Source organism: Nannobrachium achirus (genome assembly GCF_963921795.1).
Source record: "Nannobrachium achirus genome assembly, chromosome: 20".
NCBI classification, from domain to species: domain Eukaryota; kingdom Metazoa; phylum Chordata; class Actinopteri; order Myctophiformes; family Myctophidae; genus Nannobrachium; species Nannobrachium achirus.
The window spans coordinates 57,677,523-57,689,959 of NC_137827.1; positions in this window are offsets into that span (position 1 = coordinate 57,677,523).

The following is a 12,437-nucleotide window of genomic DNA, read 5'->3' on the forward strand; positions in this document are numbered from 1 at the left end:
AGGGACTTATACCTGTATTATTCTTGAGTTTGCATGTTGTCAAAATGGCTGTAAACGAGATATTATATTTCTTGTCCGATTCTACTGTATGTAGTTGTAGCAATGACTTCAGATAAAATCAGAGACCAAAACAATGTATCTTAGAAATTATTATTATTTTTTTTTTTTAAGAAAAAAAGAGAGAGATTATCTCAATGAAATGAATGCAACTGCCTTTTTGGGTCTTTCACACATAGACATGCACATGCTTTCCAACAACTTCAGCTTCAGGGAAATTATAATGAACACATGATTAAAACAGGCTGCATTATAATGCAAATAATTGCTAGTCACTATCACTGTCATGTGTACCTATCCTGCTGCATCTTGTCTCCAGTCCTTGGCAACGACACCCCAAGTAGCATGCAATTCCCTTCTTCGCACATGAAGTTCAATCACCCGAGAGAGACTTGGAGTAGAACCGCTGCTCCTTCACTTGGAAAGGAGTCAGCTTAGGTGGTTCGGGCATCTAGTACGGATGCCCCCCGAGCGCCTTCCTAGGAAGGTCCTCGATGCACGTCCCACTGGGAGGAGACCCCGTGGCAGACCTAAGACCAGATGGAAGGATTATATCTCCAGACTGGCCTGGGAACGCCTCGGTATACTCCCAGAGGGAGTGGAGGAAGTTGCGCAGGATAAGGAAATCTGGAAGTCTCAGTTGGAACTGTTACCCCCGCGACCCGATTCCGGATAAGCGGTTGAAGATGGATGGATGGATGGATGGCACATGAACAGTTTTTCTGGCAGCCTTTGATACAGCTACATGATATTGCCTTGTCCATTGATATAGGCCAGGCTGGCTCTGTAGATGTACAGGGGACTGCCTTCCCATCACTGAGAGACCATCCATATTCAGTGAAGCAAGGGATGTCTGGCTTCGCGATGTGTGCAGTTTTATCTATTATGGCTGCAAGAGCAGCTCTTTTCAGGTGCAGGCCAAAGGCATTTTCTGTAGGTGGCAGCAGCTTCAACAGGGTTGATCGGTTATTTAGGAACTTGTACACTCTCAGCTTTGCCAGGTCAAAGTCCTCCGAATGGTCAGCTTTTGATGCATATACAGCTATTGTGAGGTCTCTAGCCTGATTCTTGACAACCTCTGAGAGGGAATAAGAGGAATTTTCACCAAGCTCCTGAAGTGCAGGGAGATCTAGACCCATGCTGGTCTTGAACCATGCCTTCTTTCCAGTGAAAAAGGGATAGCTGGTGGTATCTCTGCCACTCAGGCTGTGAATAAAGGGCAGGGCACGACACTGTGCGAGTCCAAGGGCTGAGACCATGTGATAGTCAGGCGGAAATTCTGAAAAAAGGCCTTCTATAAGCAGGTTAGAGGCATTTTGGGGTAAAAGTGGGGAACCAGGCTATTTTACATAATTCAAGGGTGCCGAATCTGAAAAACCTGGTTCCCAATCAAAATGTTGAGTTTTTGACCTTCTAATTTGCATAACAAAGTGGCTGCTGAATTGTACATTTTGAACTATTTATTCAAGCAATAATTCTCTTTAAAAAAACTTTTCATAATTTTATCATATAATCAGGCTTTTGTGAACACCCAGGACAGTTTTTGAGGTGCTTGAATCAGTTTAGATTTAGATATTTCATATTCATTTTTATCAGACACGCCCCCTTCCTATACAAACACATTGTAACTTCAAACTCCATTCTAACCATGATAGATTAACTGAAAACACCCATCCTTTTTTCTGGTGACTCCTGACGCCCTCCTAATACGTGAGCAGGTCTTGTTCTTTCGATAACTCCTTTAATTTATTAAAAAAACATATTTTTTGTATGTATTTATTTTTCATTTTCCCAAATAATTATTAAAAAGAAACTAAAAAAGTTCTCGAAAAAACATTGCCTGTTCGTGTATTAGGAGGGCATCAGGAGTCACCAGAAAAAAGGATGGGTGTTTTCATTGAATCTATCATGGTTAAAATGTATTTGTATTTAAGTGAAATATCCCTTTTAAATAAAAAATAAAACATTTTAACCATGATAGATTCAATTAAAACACCCATCCTTTTTTCTGGTGACTCCTGATGCCCTTCTAATATACGAACAGGCAGTGTTCTTTCGATAACCTTTTTAGTTTATTTTTTATAATTATTTGGGAAAATGAAAAAAATTTAATACAATTAAGAAATTATTAAAAATAAATGAAAAATGTTATTGACAAAACACAACCTGCTCACGTATTAGGAGGATGTCAGGAGTCACCAGAAAAAAGGACGGGTGTTTTCATTAAATCAATCATGGTTAAAATGGAGTTTGAAGTTACAATGGGTTTGTATAGGAAGGGGGTGTGTCTGATAAAATGAATATCAAATATCTAAATCTAAACTGAATCAAACAACTCAAAAACTGTCCTGGGTGTTCCCAAAAGCTTGATTAGACGTTAAAATTACTAAGGGTTTTTTGAAAGTGAAATATCTCTTGAAGAAATAGTTTAAAATTGACAATTCGGCAGCTATTTTGTTATGCAAATTAGAAGGTCAAAAACTCAAATTTTTGCTTGGGAACCATTTTTTTTTCAGATTCAGCACCCTTGAATTGTGTTAAATAGACTGGTTCCCAACTTTTACCCCAAAATGCCTCTAACAATCACATTTTTCAGAAAAACCACTAGACTATGATGGATAGGAAGATATGCATCCTGCTCTGTTCTCACCCACAGCTCTGGAAGGTCTAGGAGGTGGGTGGCAGCATGATATAGATGCCTATATCATGCTGCCGCCATGGGAAGGCAGTCCCCTGTCCATCTACAGAGCCAGCCTGGCCTATATCAATGGACAAGGCAATATCATGTAGCTGTATCAAAGGCTGCCAGAAAAACTGTTCATGTGCGAAGAAGGGAATTGCATGCTACTTGGGGTGTCGTTGCCAAGGACTGGAGACAAGAGGCAGCAGGATAGGTACACATGACAGTGATAGTGACTAGCAATTATTTGCATTATAATGCAGCCTGTTTTAATCATGTGTTCATTATAATCTCCCTGAAGCTGAAGTTGTTGGAAAGCATGTGCATGTCTATGTGTGAAAGACCCAAAAAGGCAGTTGCATTCATTTCATTGAGATAATCTCTCTCTTTTATTTATTTATTTTTTAATAAAAAAATAATTTCTAAGATACATTGTTTTGGTCTCTGATTTTATCTGAAGTCATTGCTACAACTACATACAGTAGAATCGGACAGGAAATATAATATCTCGTTTACAGCCATTTTGACAACATGCAAACTCAAGAATAGTCCCTTCTGTGCCATAAATCTTAGCAAATGGATTCATATTGCTTGTATTTGCAAAAGCAGTCAACAATCATGGTAGAAATTATGTTAAAGCTCTATTTTGGGAATCCACCATCTTGCAAATATGCACAATAAAGGTCCAGACACACCCAATAATAAAATTAGCTATTCCATTGAGTCTCCCATGGTCAGACACCATGAAATAGACACCAAGTTTGCGTTTCTAGCTCATCTGGTTCAGAAGTTAGAGGCAAAACCTATTTTCTGGGTCCTTACATTATGGCGGCTATATTGTGGCGGCCATATTGGATTTCATGGAAACTTGCAATACAAAACCCTAACCCTGTATACCATTGATCAACCTGTGAAGTTTCGTGGAAATATCCCTCAGTTTAAAATGTTGCCCTATTCACCCCCCATTAAAACTAATAGGGGCTAATATTGAGGCGGCCATATTGGACTTTGTTGTACAAATTGACCGGGTTGTACATATAGGTTGTGATCCTACTGGGTCATAGATAATATTTCTGGTGGACAACTTTTTATGTCGGGGCAAATGCAGGTTTCCTAAAAAAAGGCTGGTTTGCCCCCTGGATATAAGCATAAAACCATGAAATGTGGTAGACTTGTACAGTTTGGGTCCTTGAGCAATGTCTGATATGGAGCCTTCCCAAAAATGCCCCTCCTTGATGCATATTTTAATATCCGCCATTACTGAATAATGTATTTTGCATCATAACTCCTGAACCAAACATTATAATGCTACACCTTTCTTACTATGTACAGCATCATAAAATGTCCAGGTGAATAGTATCACAGTATTTTATGTCTGTTGAATATACAGTCTTTTGCATACATGTTGTGTAGAGGCAAATTTGTGCTTTTACCTATAACTCCACTGATTAGTGTAAAACTTTGTATGCACACTTCCCAGAGAAAAACCTGTGCCCTGCATTTTTCACATCTGCCATTTATAGCGCCACCAGAAGGCCGACTTACAATATGTAAAACACATTCTTCGATATTACACCTTCAGATTTTATCAGAAAATCACACAAATCAGTACACAGTATCTCTACAGTGATGTAATCATGGCAGATTTGTCCGATATCATATTCTATCTAATTGGCTAACATTGAATTCCAAGGTTTGCAGGACTGCTCCTTTTTGAACAAAATGTCTCAAATCATGAACGCAGCCTGCTATGTGTGTGAGATTTTGCACACACATTCCCACTAGGCCAAGGAACAGATGCCACCCTTCTCACATTGGCCTGTTATAGCGCCACCAGCGGGTCAACTTTTGCAAAACACATTTTTGGAACAAAATGCCTCAAATCCCGCATGCAAGCGTCCGATTGCCGTGAAAGGCCCAAGAACGCATGGCACCCTTTTCACTTTGGCCTATTATAGAGTCACCAGTAGGCAAAAAAAAAAAAAGAAAAAACACCTGACCTGTCGGAGACCTGTTCGGAAGAACACTGCTTCTAGTTTTTCTTTGATTTCTTCTTTGCTTTCCCTTGATGCTTTTTAGCTTTCTTGCCTTTTCTGGCTTGGCTCACTTTTTCTTTTATCTAATTACAATCTAAAATATGAACCCTTGTTGTAAAAAAACAAAGTTGTCCTTTAATATTAATATTAAGTATTTATTTTGCAAGCCTGAAGAAGGTATATGACCAAAAACTTTCACTTTATTTAACTGATAATAAAGAACATGATTTTGCACACTTTTGAGTGTGCGGAGGCTCCCTTAAATTTTTCATCAGGACAGATTTAAAATAAACGTTTATACTTGGCATTCAATCACTAAACCCCAGCATCCTTCACCAAAGTAGCAGATTTACAAGCTCACTACAAGATGCTACAAGAGCTTGTAGATCAGCTATTTTTTGTGAAGAAAGTTGGTGTATTGACAAATAACTCAAGTACAGTGCAACTCAGGGGTGTTTTACAAAGCAAGCATGAGGCATCAGAGGGTCTAAAGTGGTTTAACTGTATTCTGAGGCACCCTGGACTGGTGTTATTGGGCACCCTAGTTCACTATGAGAAACCCAGCTGCTAGGTTATGATGTAGAGAGACACTGTGATGGCTCGTTGGAGATGTGTGGCACACAAGGCATAGTCAGCCAGACTTGCCGGATTTCAGCCGGATTTGGGCCAAACCTGTTTGCTATGTGGGTTCTCTGGCCGTTGTCGCATGCATTCGGTGGTCAGTGGTCACTGTTAGCGTGTTAATGCAGGGGTCTGGGGAGCACTGTATAAAGGACGTAGGCTACTATGTGCTTGTGTACAAGGTGGAGCCGCTCCTGTTCTTGGGAGCGTGTTTTGTCTGGGGCTCGCGCTGTCTACAGATGTGCCATGTCAACGCTTCGGTATTTGCTGTGCGCGATGCCGTCAGCGGTAATATTGTGGTTGTGATTGTGGTTGTCTGATGCAAAAATCTCCGCCGTTTTGTCTGTCTCATACATAGAGTTATGGGGTCTCATACTACGACCAGCCCTGCTGCTAGCCGCATCTCACACTGACTGTCACACTGACTGCTCAAACATCACTGCGTTAATCACACATTAAAAAAATTATCGGCATTAAAAGGATTTTGAGTTAACTCGTTAATAATGCGCTAAATTTGACACCTATACAAATAATGTCTACAGAAACATAGGCTACACAAACATTAGAAGGCAATGGTAGCCAATCAGGAGGGAATATGAGAAATGGGACAGATCCATGTTGATGACATGACTTTAGAGATACTGTGTACCGCATTTAGAGATACTGTGTACCACTTTGTGTGATTGCAACAGTATTTGATTGTTTGTGTCACGGCCTGCCACTAAACCTTGCCTCCGCACACCATGGTCATAACATAATGATTGGACAAAGTCAGGTCTCAAAATGTATTGAATTTTATTTTACGCTCAGATAAGTTAAATGTTTCTTTATTTACACAAAAGACTACGGATGACTACTGACCAGGATGGTAGAAGACAAAACAAAACTGAGACCTAACTAAAATCCTAACCAAACGAAAAAGATTGGGCGGGCCAAAAGCAAACATACTCCTTAGCTGCCAAACCACAACCTCCACCCCCCATTTCTCACATGTCCCTCTTCTAGCGCCACCATGAGGCCGATTTTTTCAAACACATTTTTGGACACTGCTCCTACTGATTTTGCTCTAAAATCACACAAAGCGGTACACATCAGGCCGATCTCCCGCTTAGAGAGTCTTACTGGTTTTAGGGACAAATCTGTAGGAGCAGTGTCCAAAAATGATGTTTTTATTTATTTGAAATTTTGTTAGAGGATCAACCATTGAGTTGCAGCAACTCGTTTTCGAGGTTTTCCTCAAGCGCAACAAACAACAACAACAACAATAAACAACACAGAATAACAAAACAAAACATACATATAAGGCTCCTCCAACATTTCAACCCCCACTACACCCCCCACTCCAACAGTATACTAGTATCCTTAGTGATAAAGATGAATAAAAATGATATACAAATGAAACATAAAAATAAAAATAACCAAACTTTGCAGATGCACAGATCATACAAATAACAGATCAACATGAAAAATAAATACAAACAACAATTTAATTCCAATCAAAAACAAGAGCAGCTAGTTGTAAGATGGGCCCATAGAGAAGATTTGAATGCGTTAAAATTTGAAATTGCTCTAAGGGACAAGGGCAGGATATTAAAGTCAGCTGGTGCTTTAAACTTAAAAGCACGTCTCCCAGTTTCTGAGTTCATAATGGGCACTAAGAAAAAAAGATGTTGTGTATGTCTTAGGGAATATGATGATGTGAATGGCTGTAAGTATTGTTTTAAGTATGATGGAAAATTGAAATAAAAACATTTGAAAACAAAAAGTAACCAATGAAATTTTCTCCTAGCCTGGGGTGATAACCAGTTCAGTGATTCGTACATAACACAATGATGAGTAAGATAAGGACATCTCAAAACAAATCTACAAATACTATTATAAGCAACAGTTAATGAATGGAGATGCGTTTCAGAGGTGTTCTGGTAGATGACATCACCATAGTCCAGTATTGGAAATAACAGCTGCTGGGCAATTCGTTTTCTTATTTTAAAGCTAAAACAATTGATTGATCTATACATAACTTTAAGACTAATGTTTATTTTAGTTCGAATGGATTCTATGTGAGACTTAAAAGAAAGCTCAGAATCCAGCCAGAGTCCCAGGTACTTGAAAGACTCAACTAATTTAAGGGGAGACTGATCAGAAAAGTAAATGGACAAATCAGTGGATAAATGATTGAGGTTGTATCTAGTGCCAAACAGCATGCTACAGGACTTCTGTTTATTCAGTATGAGATTATTGTTTGATAACCAATCCTGGACCAGGGAAAATTCAGACTGCAGATTTCTTTGTATCTGAGCTACATCAGAGTGAGATGAGTGAATAACCGTGTCATCTGCAAATAGATGTATGGAACAAATTGACATTATTTTGGGGAGATCATTAATAAAAATTGTGAAAAGCAAAGGACCTAATATGGAACCTTGAGGCACCCCCTTTTCGACCACTAGAAAATCAGACTGAACTTGATTTAGAGAAACACATTGACGACGGTTATGAAGATAACTGTTAAACCAAAACAAAGCTTGTCGAGAAACACCAATTGCATGTAATTTATCAAGGAGTAAATAATGATCCACTAAATCAAAAGCCTTGGTTAGGTCAATAAAAATAGCACCTGTTAATTGTCCATTGCCAAAAGAAGAGAACACATCATTGGTAAATTTTGTGAGCGCTGTAGTGGTGGAAAATTTAGAACGAAAGCCAGATTGAAATGAAGATAATATATTAGAATCATTTACGTATTGAGATAGTTGATTAAAAATTTATTTTTCAAATATTTTAGCAGTAGAGCAAATAATAGATATTGGCCTGTAGTTGTTAACATCGAGTGGGTCACCACTCTTATGGAGTGGGGTGACCTTTGCACATTTCCAGACTGATGGAAGCTGACAAGTAGACAAAGACAAATTAAATAAATCGGCTAGAGGATAAATAAGTATATGAGCTGCTAGTTTTATAAATTTGGCATCTAAGCCATCAGGACCAATAGCACAGCCATCCTTTAGGTCAGCAATTACTTGTAAAATTTCAGTGGGTAGAATAGGTCTAAATGTGAAGGACCCAGGGATAGTAGGATTGTCATCGTATGTTTTTAAGTATGGTGACTCATTAGAGTACATGTTACTGACAGAAGCAAAATGAAGATTAAAAATATTCGAGACGAGCGCAGGGTCGTGGACAACCTCATCATTACTACGAATTTGTGACACAGAACTTTTTTTGGGACTCAGAATATTGTTCAATCTTTTCCAAAACCGCTTCGGGTTTTGAAAATCTTGAGCAAGACCCTGTCTATAATAGTCTGCCTCAGCATTCCTTGTTTGGGTTTTACAGTCATTTCTCCATCTTTTGTAAACATCCCAGTCCGCTTGATCTCTGCTAGCTCTATATTTTGCCCAAGCCTTATCTCTACGTTTGAACTGATTTATTAACTCAGAGCTGACCCAAGGTAGATGTCTACCCTTAACTCTTACAGATTTCCAAGGGGCATGTTTATCAATAACTTTAGTGAACTCATTCAAAAGAAAACTCCAAGCATCTTCAACAAAGGGTATCAACTGGAACCTATCCCAGTCGATAGAAACAACATCTTGAATAAAATTGTCAACATTTAATTTTTTACTTTGTCTCATATTTATGAATTTTGGAGGAAGACTGGGAATTTTTATCTTCCATACACAAAAAATTACAGAATGATCGCTAAAGCAGTCAGAAAGTACCCCAGATTTAATAATCCTATCTGGATGAGAAACAAATATTAGATCTAAAAGAGTCGATGTTGTTTCAGTGACTCTGGTAGGCTCAGTGATCAGTTGAGTTAAATGTGTATTTTCAAATAGTTTTTTATCACTTGAAGAAGAGCGAGCAAGCCAGCTAACATTAAAGTCCCCAAGAATGATCCGTTCTGAGTGACAATTCAGAGAGTTAATTGTGGACACTATTTCTTTGATAGAGTCCACTGGTGCGGCTGGGAACCTATAGAAATTTCCAATAATTAATTGTTTATTTTGGTGAAACTGTATTTTAACAAAAACACATTCAAAGTGCTCCGATACAACTTTCAAGGTTAGTTCCGAGTTTAAACTAGAAAGAACGTAGGTTGCCACACCCCCACATGCTCTACTAATTCTATCTGCTCTAAACACAACATAACCATCAATCTGAATTTGCTCATCAGAGATATCTCCCTTTAAAAATGTTTCAGACACTGTGATAATATCCGGTTTGTGAATCATGACCCAAGCTTTTAGCGCTGACATTTTGGGGAAAAGGCTTCTTATGTTCAAGTGGACAACTTTTAAACCTTTAACAGTATTAATGATGAGTAAAAATGTAAATAAATATCAAATAGTGAACCAAAAAGGAGCGTCATACAAAAATAAGAATCATGGTCGGATACATATACTGAGTTGGTCGGATGGAGGGTTAAATCGAGGGTAGAGCCATAACAGAACATACACAAGACAACACAAAAACAGGACAGGACAAAAAATGCACACGCACACACGCAGGAGTGCATGTAGACACAGAGATAAAAATAAAAGTAAATTAACAAAGACAGGGCGAAGCAGAACTATACAGAGCTTAGACCAAAGCGAAGCTCCGTCTGCAATTATATGTCAGGGAATAGTAATAGTACAGTATAACCATACGAGAGGTTTTTAACTTTTTTTTTTTTTTTTTTTTTTTCTCTTTTCTCCTTTCACCTCCTCTCTCCCCTCCCTCACCCCTCTTCATAAAAAATAAAATAAAAAGAATAAGTCAAAAATAATAGATGGAGAGGAAAAAAACTAGACAAGAAGAAACAAGAAAAAGTAACAAGGAAAAAAGAAAGAAAGAAAAATAATTGAATAGCGTTTTCAAGAAATAACTAAGAAAAAATATAATGCTAAACAAAACTCCTCAGGAAAGTCTATCAAGTCCCGGGTATTTCCCCTTTACTAGGGCCTCAATAGCCGCTGTTCATCACAGTACTTTGCAACAGCTTAACTTCATTTACGGCAAGCGACCCTGGTTACCATAGTAATTCACGGCATTTTGCAACAGATTAAGTTACTTTACGGCCTTGTTTACGGCAACGTGGGCAAACCAAAATGGCAGTGCACGGAGTAACAACAACACAGATTAGCTGAAAATAGCTTAATAAAGTCAGTATTAAGTCTTGGGACCAAACACAAAAGAGCTATATGCAAAAATGAAAGCTCATATCAAGCAACGAAAGGCAGTCTTCACAAAAAACGGGCGGAAGAAAGAAAAAAAAAGGATTTAGTTTATCACCAGTGATGTTATGGAGATTTCACCGGTACGTTGCTGAGGAATGTCTCGGCGTCATCTGGGCTGGAGAAGAATGCGGGTTTATCATCGAACATGATTCGAAACCTGCAGGGGTAGAGCAGGGAATATTGGATATCCCTCTCCTGGCATTTTTTCTTCACTGAGTCAAACAGCCGGCGTTTCTGCAGCAAAGCAGCGCTGTAGTCTGGATAGATGTGGATGCGAGCACCCTTGAACTTCAGCTCCTTCTTCTCACGGGCAAGTCTCAGGATTTTTAGCTTATCTTGGAAATTTAAGAATTTCACCAAGATTGGCCTCGGGCCAGCTTTGGAATCCTGTCGACGAGCCGTTGGTGTACGATGCACCTTCTCCAGGACTGGAGGGACTGGGAAGCTCTCCTTGCCGAAGAGCTGTATGATCATCTTTTCCATGAACCCCTTGATGTCACGGCCCTCCGTTTCTGGGACATGAAGGAACCTCAGGTTCGAGGCCCTACTCCTGTTCTCTGCTTCATCCGCCTTCTCCAACAAGTAAGCATTATCTTTCTCCAGCTTTTTCACCCGTGATTCAAGCTCTGCTATATTGTCCTGGTTAGAGCTGACTCTTTGTTCAAGCTCTTCAACTTGGTCACCCAGCGTTGATAGCTTTCCCTCTATGGCAGTTAGGCTTACTTGGAGACCGTCCATTCTTTTGTCGATATGGGAAAGCATTTCAGCCTTCATTTGCTGCAGGGCGGCCCAGATGGCCTGGTCCTGGTTGGAGATTGTTTGTTCCATTGTCCAAGACTCGGTCCTCATGCAGTTGTACAGGCACACACAGCTAACTTGTGCTGCGGGTCAAGACTTTATATACTGGGTTTGTAAAGTAAAAAGTTGCAGTCCTCGGGACGTAAGTTAAAGGTTGCAAGGCCAAGAAATAATAGGTTAAAGCAGACTGAGAGGCTTCAGCAAAACTCTCATGCTCACACCACGGCGGCCATCTTAGAAAGTGGTTTGGCAGTGGTTTGGCAGCCAAGGAGTGTGTGTGCAAAGTTGCGGAGATATGAGTGGGGGAAAGTGTGATGTGACGTGACTGGCTGACAGACTGACAGCCGGTGGAGGTTTTGATAGTAACTGCGACCTGACGGTCTCAAAAACAAAATAATGACAACTAAACTAATAAGAATGCTGCATGCAGGGGCGTTATACCATCTTAGAGAGTGGGGGGGATGACATAACCACGCCCTCATGCGCGTGCACAAAATTGGCGGATTTTCGCGGTCTTGATCGCGTTTTATTCGGGTTTCCGCGGTTTATTTTTTTGCTAAACAATCGGGAACGGCACACTACACTTTCCCTTTGCCTCTCTCCACATGCACCAGCCAGCAAGATAGTCTATAGTTATAGTAGATGGAATTCTTGGTACCAACACTCCAACAGACAGACAACACCAGTATCATATAATCATTCAGTTCCAAAAGCTTTTCAGTTAAAGTTGTACCATGTAACTTTTTTTATAAAACAAATCTTAAAATGGTCTGTTATTTTTAATGGCTGTTAAATCGCTAAAGTTTTAGAACCCCCACTCCGTTATTTTCAGCTTCTAAAGCCTTCTCTTTATATGTTTTCTATGATCCCTGCCCGGGACCGGTTTTCGCGGAAAAATTGCACCATCACACTACCGGCCAATCACAGCGAGGGTTATACACTGCCGGCCAATCACAGCGCAGAACATACACTGCCGGGCTCTCTGGTGGGTTTAGGAAACACGCCTTCAGGAAGTACACT